Raw genomic sequence first — 8,666 nt, 5'->3', positions numbered from 1 at the left:
TTGTACCATATCATAGCACAAACTCCCTTGGCTAAATACATATCTGCTTTATCTACTCCTTTGGTAATCATGCTTGCAAGCAATTCACTAGAAAGCCATCATCTCCCTTTGCTGTCTATCACTGATGTCAGCAGATGTCACCAGTAAAGCCTGAGAGTGGTTTGGATACTTGGAAGCTAAATAAGAGATTAATTAATTTCTGGAGTCTCTATTAGAATGGTGGGATGTGTCTTCAGCTTTTCCAGTTGAGTAATGTATTCAGATATACATAAACACTATTGAAAAGTGTCATAAACACTATTTGTCCTTGAACAACATGCAACCACATCTCAATAACATCATGATTAAAGCTATTAACAGACTAAGGTATCCCAATATTAATGATATTGAGCCCTTTCAGAACTAGAGATAACATTTCTTTATGGTAGCCGTGGAATTTTGCCTTCAGTAATCCTCCTTCTACTTGTGCTAGCCCAGCTGTGCCAAGGATTTCCAAGGCAGGGTATCTCAAGTGTCCCATCAACACTGCAGCTGCCACTCCACACTACTGAGGCTAAGCTTTACAGACCAAACCTGTTGATTCTTTTATTGGCCTTTCATTTACACTGCCTTGTCTCACAAGATGTGCAACTGCATTACTTATCTCCCCCATTCTGTCACTTAAAATGGAGAGGACAAATAGACACCTGAATTCTTCTCCACTGTATGCTTCTGTTGGTGGTAGACAGAAAGACAAGACACCAATTAGTCCCAGTCAGGGCCCGCTCTACTCACCTGTCTGAATGAGGTTGACTGGTATCATCCTAATGTCAGCATTTAGATGAAAAGCCAGTAAATCAGCCTTTATTGTGTCTAATCATTCCAGGAGGAGAATGAGAAGGAGGAGGGAGAGGAGGACTAGGAAGAGGAGTGGGAAATTGGATTAAAAAAAATCCTTTATAAAATTTTCAAATTCTTGACTTATGACTTAAACTTTGTTTTCATCTTCTTTGAGGTATTTTATAATGTAAAACAAGTCTTTAATGGCTTTCAATCGAAGAACAATGTTTACTTGTGCCCCCTCTTTGGCAAAATGAAATTACTATGGATGTGACTCATCCTGAAAAGCCTTTAATTTTTAGACACAGGTTTTATTTCCATTTCTCTATGGATCACAGAGAATTATTTTTAAATGACAGAGCTCTGAATTTAAAAGCTACACAGTAACTTTGAAAGAATACTGCACGGTGTTTTCCATGCAGGCCGAGGTGGCTTCTGTTTGTGACCTTTCCAGCTTTGGCACTGTCTCTGCTGAGCAGCTCCCAGGCCTTCCTAACCTTCTCAGTGCACAGCATTGTGTTCAATGTCACAGACTAAAAGTAATGACTACTGTTGATATGTTTTTTCCTAAATGCTTGCCACCACTTGAAGGACATCTGTATGGAATCTGATTGAACTCTGAGAGCAACCCTTTGCAAGGCATTGCCTTTGGAGGCTCTAGGATAGGGCTGCCAATGGCTAGTCTATGGAGAAGCTCTCTAAGAAGGAATAACTCCCATCTTAAACCCTGATTCCGGAGTCTGAATTCCAACCAGGATCCTCCTTCAGACGATACTTTTGAGGCAAAATTGCATCATAGTTCTTCCAAGTCCTCCCACCTCAGGTAATTTATCCTTAAGACATGTTAATAACACACTGTGTTTAAGTTTTGAAACAAAAAGTTCTCTAGGTGCTTGCTACTCTCCTCAACAATCATCGCCGGGGATTGACATCATCTGCTGTGTTCCTCCATCCTTGGCTGAGTCAGAAGGCAGAAAATTGACCATTTTAGGCAGGCATGTTTTAACAAGTTATCTTGACTTAGCAATTACTGCAGCTAAATATGGAAGAGAAAACTATTAAAGAATACATTCTAAAGTAACTAGGAAAATGAAAGTTTTAAGAAGAATTGTGAGGTAATAATGGTTATTTTGTTTTTATAAACATATCCATGTACCACATGGACACACAGATATACATATGTGTCATTGAATTACAAGGAGATAAAGACATCTCCAAGAAAGGGTTTAAAGATAATAAATCATGTATAAAGATTTGCTGATATTTATGATATTTTGTGGGAAAATTTCAACAATTTCAAACAGTGTTATTACTAAAATAGCTAACCAAAAGATTTAAAAGTCTTTTGTCTGCTTAAAAGTAGATTATGTATGAAACCAATGATAACTGTCATAAACTGCAGCAATGGATATGTCTAACCCTTTGTGTCTGTAATCTCATAGTAGACTTTGAGACTACTCATACTTTTTATTCATTTATTTATTTTCATTATTTTTTTATTACATCATCTGGAAGACCCCCCCCCAGTAGGACCCTTACATGGCCTCTCCCTCACCATTATGTTTCACCTCTGAGAAAGGGGAGGTTCCCCCCCATTGGTACCAACTGGCAACTCAAGTCACGTCAGGACTAAGAGCATCCTGTCTAATTGAAGGCAGACAAGGCAGCCCAGTTAAGGAAATAGGATTCACCGGCAAGCAACAGTCAGAGACAGCCCCAGCTCCTGTTGTTGGAGGACACACATGAACACCAAGCTGCACATCAGTACATATTTTTTAAAAAAATAGGAAAACAAATAGAGTCAACATTTTTCTATAGTCGGGTATCTTGCCAGATTGGAGACAAACACTAAAATTTGCAAAGACTGTAATGGAAAATCAAGGTATTTCAAATAAGCCATGTTTTGGCTTTGCAAGTAATTTTTAGACTTCAAAACAATTACAATAATAAAAATATTATAATATTAAAATAATAAAAAGAATATGATACAAACACATATCCAAATCTATGACCCTTTTTTTCTCTTCAAGGACTTGATTTTCTTAACATACACCCAATAACCATCCAGTGAAGGGAGAAAACAATGTATGGATAAATGAAAGTGTCAGTGAAGTCATTAGTGAGATCCAGAGATCGGAGAGGAAGTCTTGAATAATCATTTCATATCACTTTTATTTGACTTCACTGTAATTCCTATAAATAGCTTAGTAAAAATCATTACTGTGGATTAGCCAGATTTCACACAAAGCCAGATCTCAGGTATACTGTCTTTGTAATCAAATTTGTTTATGTTCTTTTAGATGGGTGCTGAGTGATAATTTTGCACTGCATGGTATTTCTGAGAGTTCTGTCTGAACATAGCACTAACACCATGTGCAGGCAAAACCTGGTACTGCGTGGTTTTACTTATTGAGGAAATTGATTACTACTAACTTATTTATTCACTCAATTTTTGTGTTTGAATTGTTACAAAATTTAAAAAAAAACATTGTCCAGTGAGAATGTAAATTTATATATTTTAAACATAGCTATGTCTCACGGTTGGTAGAATGGGTGATTCCAAGTAAGAAGGCAAGCATTTAAATACTTTGAAAGAATATTTAAGGATCAAGAATACTATAATTTCTCCTAGAGAAATAATTTTGACTAAATATCTTAGAATTTTTAAAAGATGATCATAGCTATGTCATAACTAAAGTGTCATGTACAAAAATATACCTTGTGAAAATATGTGGGTTAAAATGTTAACATAAACAATCCCAGTTGGAATGTTAATGGTTTGAAAAACTCGGTATTTAAGGAGGCCTGGTTCATGAGTACAATGCCCATACCTACACCAACTCTAGTCTCACTCCTCTATGGGATAACTATGTAATTGCAACATGCATTTCTTTTTTTTGTAATCTGCTTTATAATGGGAAATAAATAATTCAAAACTAAAACTAGAAAATATCAAGTACTCTAAACTTGATATTTCAAGTGAAGGAATGACTTCAATGTCATTCCTTTCACCTGCCAAATAATAAAAATAAAACTAAACAGTGTCATTACCCAGTGTTCTCAACTCAAAGACTGCTTCAATTTACAGTTTGAATTTGAAGTACGCAAGGTCAAAAAATTACCATGTTTCCAAGGAGAGACTAGTGTACATGCATAGAACTGTGGTTGGAATTAATTACAAAAATTTTAACATGTTTAATCATCTGAAGGTAGGTCATTTGTCCTCATAAGAAAAGCTATATAAAATTTGAATAAAAACTGTCGCATGAAATATTAATACTTAAATAGGAAAATGTAATGAGTGCACTATGCTCCTACAAGAAGCTAAATAAGCTCAGAAATACAAGAAACAATGTTTTTTAAAAATAAAGGTGAAGATCAAATTAAATATTTATTGTGTGCTATGCATTTTAAAGCAAAAGTGCCTACTTTACCAGTTGTTTTCAACGAAGTCATCTTTGTATCGTTACTGCATTAAAATGTGATATATCCTTTAGTTGTCTCATATTCTAATATAAATTCTCAGAAATCTATGTGGTGCACTTTTCTTTGTATGTAACAATATTACCATTGACCCAAGGTATAAATAATTCAAGTGTAAATTTCCCTGTTCTGAATAAATTTTCAACTTAAGTGTTTCTACTAGAATTCCCCATTTCTACCACAATATTCTGCACAATTCCTTTTATTAATTTAATTCTTTTTATAGAATTAAATAATTCCTCGTTTTTAGAAATCCTCAGCTTCACAAATGTTACATTTTTTAACCTTAAAAATGAACCATTCTTAACTTACCTTCCAGATAAATATTGATTTTCCATTTTAAAAACCTTCGAATTGTTGGGTATATGCTGTCTTCACTCATTCATCTCGCACTTTGACTTAAGTTTGTTCTGAGAGAATTTTTATTTACTGTCAGCAGTAGAAAAATACACATAAACAAATAAATCCACCAGATACACAGACCCATAAAAATAGTGATATAATTATGATACATTTGGTTTCTTTTTCTTTTTCTTTTTTTTTGGGGGGGGGGCTAGGTTTCAAGACAGGGTTTCTCTGTGTAGCCCTGGCTGTCCTGGAACTCACTCTGTAGACCAGGCTCGCTTCGAACTCAGAAATCCACTTGCCTCTGTCTCCCAAATGCTGGGATTAAAGGCATGCGCCACCACTGCCTGACATATTTGGTTTTATAAACAGGCATCTTGCCATCTTGCGGTAGGTTCAGATCTGTTCTGGCAGAGTGACGGTTGCTTCTGATGTGAGCTTTTTGTTTTCTACTAACATATAATAATCCTATAAAATAAGGAGTTGCATTATGACATTTCCATATATGTATATGCTATACTTTGGCTTTTTTTCTCCTACTTACTCTATCTGCCCACTTTCTCCCCGACCCTTCGCCTTTTCCCTTCTATTATTAATACCCCATACACACACCTCGTTTGTTTGTTTGTTTGTTTTGTTTTGTTTTGTTTTTCAAGACAGGGTTTCTCTGTGTAGCCCTGGCTTTCCTGGAACTTGTTCTATAGACCATGTCCAACTCACAGAGATCCACCTGTCTCTGCCCCCTCAAGTGCTGAGATCAAAGATGTGCATCATGACCACTGGCTAATAATCCCTTTTAAATTTCATTTCCTTCAGTTTGCTTTGTCTAGTTTCCACCTATGAGAGAAAAACATATGCTATGGTTTGTAAAAATGGCTTATGTGCTTCACTGGCTGGTCTCCATTCCCATCCATTTTTCTACAAATATATATTTATATATATATAAAATTTAAATTTTTCTTTATGGCTGAGTAAATCTCTGCTGTGTAGAAATGACATATTCTTTAACTGTTCACCTAGGCTGTTTCTATAACTTGGCTATTATGAATAGTACATCAATGACATGGATGTCCAGGTGTCTGACTTTCTATCGGGAAATTCTCCCATCCTCCATGGTTCATCTCCAGTAAATCACAATACAGACCCAAACATCACATCCATCCATTCATCCATCCATCCATCCATCCATCTATCTATCCTTCTTTCTTTTCTTTTCTTTTTATTTTCCTCTTCTTTCTCTTTTTCTTTGAGTTTATCACCCACATCTATTTATTCGATGTGGGTGACAAACTTTTTATAAACAGAAAATTCGTGAAGCATTAATTTAATGTCTATGATTATTTGTTGATAGAACATATGATTACTTTTTAAAGCTATGAAAATTCTTTTTTCAATATAGCAATTTATTTTTTTTCCTTTTTTTATTAAATATTTTCTTTATTTACATTTCAAATGTTCTCCCTTTTCCTGGTTTTCCCTCAGAAAATCCTCTATCCCATCTCTACTGGCTGGTTTTGTGTGCCAACTTGACACAGGCTGGAGTTATCACAAAGAAGGGAGCTTCAGTTGAGGAAGTGCCTCCATGAGATCCAGCTGTAGGGCATTTTCTTTATTAGTGATCAAGGAGGTAGGGCCCCTTGTGGGTGGTGCCATCCCCGGGCTGGAAGTCTTGGGTTCCATAAGAGGGCAGGCTGAGCAAGTCAGGGGAAGCAAGCCAGTAAGGAACATCCTTCCATGGCCTCTGCGTCAGCTCCTGCTTCCTGACCTGCTTGAATTCCAGTCCTGACTTCCTCTGGTGATCAACAGCAATGTGGAAGTAAGCTGAATAAACCCTTTCCTCCTCAACTTGCTTTTTGGTCATAATGTTTGTGCAGGAATAGTAACCCTGACTAAGACACCATCCCCCCTCCTCCTGCTCAACAACCCACCCTCTCCCTCTTCCCTGTCCTGGCATTCCCCTACACTGGGGTATAGAGCCTTCTCAGGACCAAGGGCCTCTCCTCCCTTTGATGTTCAACAAGGCCATCCTCTGCTACATATGTGGCTGGAGCCATGGGTTCCTCCATGTATACTCCTTGGTTGGTGGTTTAGACCCTGGGAGCTCTGGGGGTACTGGTTGGTTCATGTTGTTATCCCTCCTATGAGGCTGCAAGCTCCTTCAGCTCCTTTGGTCCTTTCTCTAGTTCCTCCATTGGGGAACTTGTGCTTAGTCCAGTGGTTGGCTGAGAGCATCCACTTCTGTATTTGTGAGGCACTGACAGAGCCTCTCAGGAGACAGCTATATCAGGCTCCTGTCAGCAAACACTTCTTGGCATCTATAATAGAGTCTGGGTTTAGTGTCTGTATATGGGATGGATCCCCAGGTGGGGCAGTCTCTGGTCCACACTTTGTCTCTATATCTCCTCCCACGGTATTTTGTTCCCCCTTCTAAAAAAGACGGAAGTATCCTTACTTTGGTCTTCCTTCTTCTTGAGCTTCATTTAGTCTGTGGATTGCATCTTGGGTATTCTAAGCTTCTGGGATAATCAATTCTCACTAATCAGTGAGTGTATTCCATGTGTGTTCTTTTGTGATTGGGTTACCTCACTCAGGATGATATTTTCTAGTTCCATCTATTTGCCTAAGAATTCCATGAATTCATTTTTTTTAGTAGCTGAGTAGTATTCCATTGTGTAAATGTACTACATTTTCTATACCCATTCCTCTGTCGAGGGACATCTGGGTTGTTTCCAGCTTCTGGCTATTATAAATAAGGCTGCTATGAACATAGTGGAGCATGTGTCCTTATTATATGTTGGAGCATCTTCTGGCTATATGCTCAGGAGTGGTATAGCTGGGTCCTGAGGTAGTAGTACTATGTACAGTTTTCTGGGGAACCACCAAACTGATTTCCAGAGATGTTATACCAGCTTGCAGTCCCACCAGCAGTGGAGGAATGTTCCTCTTTCTCCACATACTTGCCAGCATCTGCATACCTTCTTTCCAAACAGTAATAATTATGACATAGTGGAAAAAGATGCATTGTTTACTTTTGAAGAATCTTCCTAGAAATGCCTGGGCAATTCATATTTAAATAGTAATAGCAACTTAGAACTGTGCTTTACCTCTTCTCCATTTGTACTGAACCCTTTTGGATAGACTTACAACCTGTCATTTTCCCAAAGTGGTCAATCTTTCTAAGATTTCTGTTTCTTATCTATTTCTGGTTATACAAATCAAAAAGGAAGTTCCTAGGAAGTATAGAGAGTGGAAGCAGGTAACCTGATGGGTTAGTTCTATAGCAACTCTTTCTGCAATGTTCCCATCCCTTTCAGCTTTTCTATTTCCTGGGCCAGGTAGCTTCAGGATGAAGGCATAATGAAGCCTCTGCAAAACATCAGTATTACTGAAGTCAGAGAAAACAGAACCAGGCTGGTTTCCATCTGTCTTTGCGTTCTTGTTCATGCTTTTCTTCTCCACACTTTCCATCCTCCTCTGGCTGCCATGTGTCCTCCAAATCTAAGTCCCTGGCAAGAAGAAAACCACCCAACGAAGATTTATGGGCCAGCTTCCACAAATGCACCAGGTTAAATCCCTGAAGCAAATCCTTGTTTATCTCCTAGATATGATGGTCCTTTGATTTCCATGACTGGTAATCCCAAGCAAGACCATGACTTTTCATTGTGTCTAAGAGAAGAAATACTAATCTATATCTGCAAACACAAACATGCAGCTCTTTAGTGTCCAGATCTTTACACCCAGCATTTTCCAGCCATCACTGCTTGGATGCTCATTCAACAACGTTACCTTAGCATGTTCAAAGCACAAGTTTGGTTTGTAACTTTCCTTCCATCTGTGAGACTTGTCTTTGTCTATAAAATATTTAGATCGCTTCTCTTTCAATGCCAACCCAAAGAGTAAAATCCTTGGAATAGCCTAAGAATTCCATCTTGATCCAGGCCTCTGCATTGTACTTTTGCTTTATCTTTATCTCCCTTTCTTCTGCTCCTCATGCTACACCTAAGGCTTCCTGGAAATTC

Source organism: Mastomys coucha, unplaced genomic scaffold (genome assembly GCF_008632895.1).
Source record: "Mastomys coucha isolate ucsf_1 unplaced genomic scaffold, UCSF_Mcou_1 pScaffold19, whole genome shotgun sequence".
NCBI classification, from domain to species: Eukaryota; Metazoa; Chordata; class Mammalia; order Rodentia; family Muridae; genus Mastomys; species Mastomys coucha.
This window is presented reverse-complemented; position numbering follows the sequence as displayed.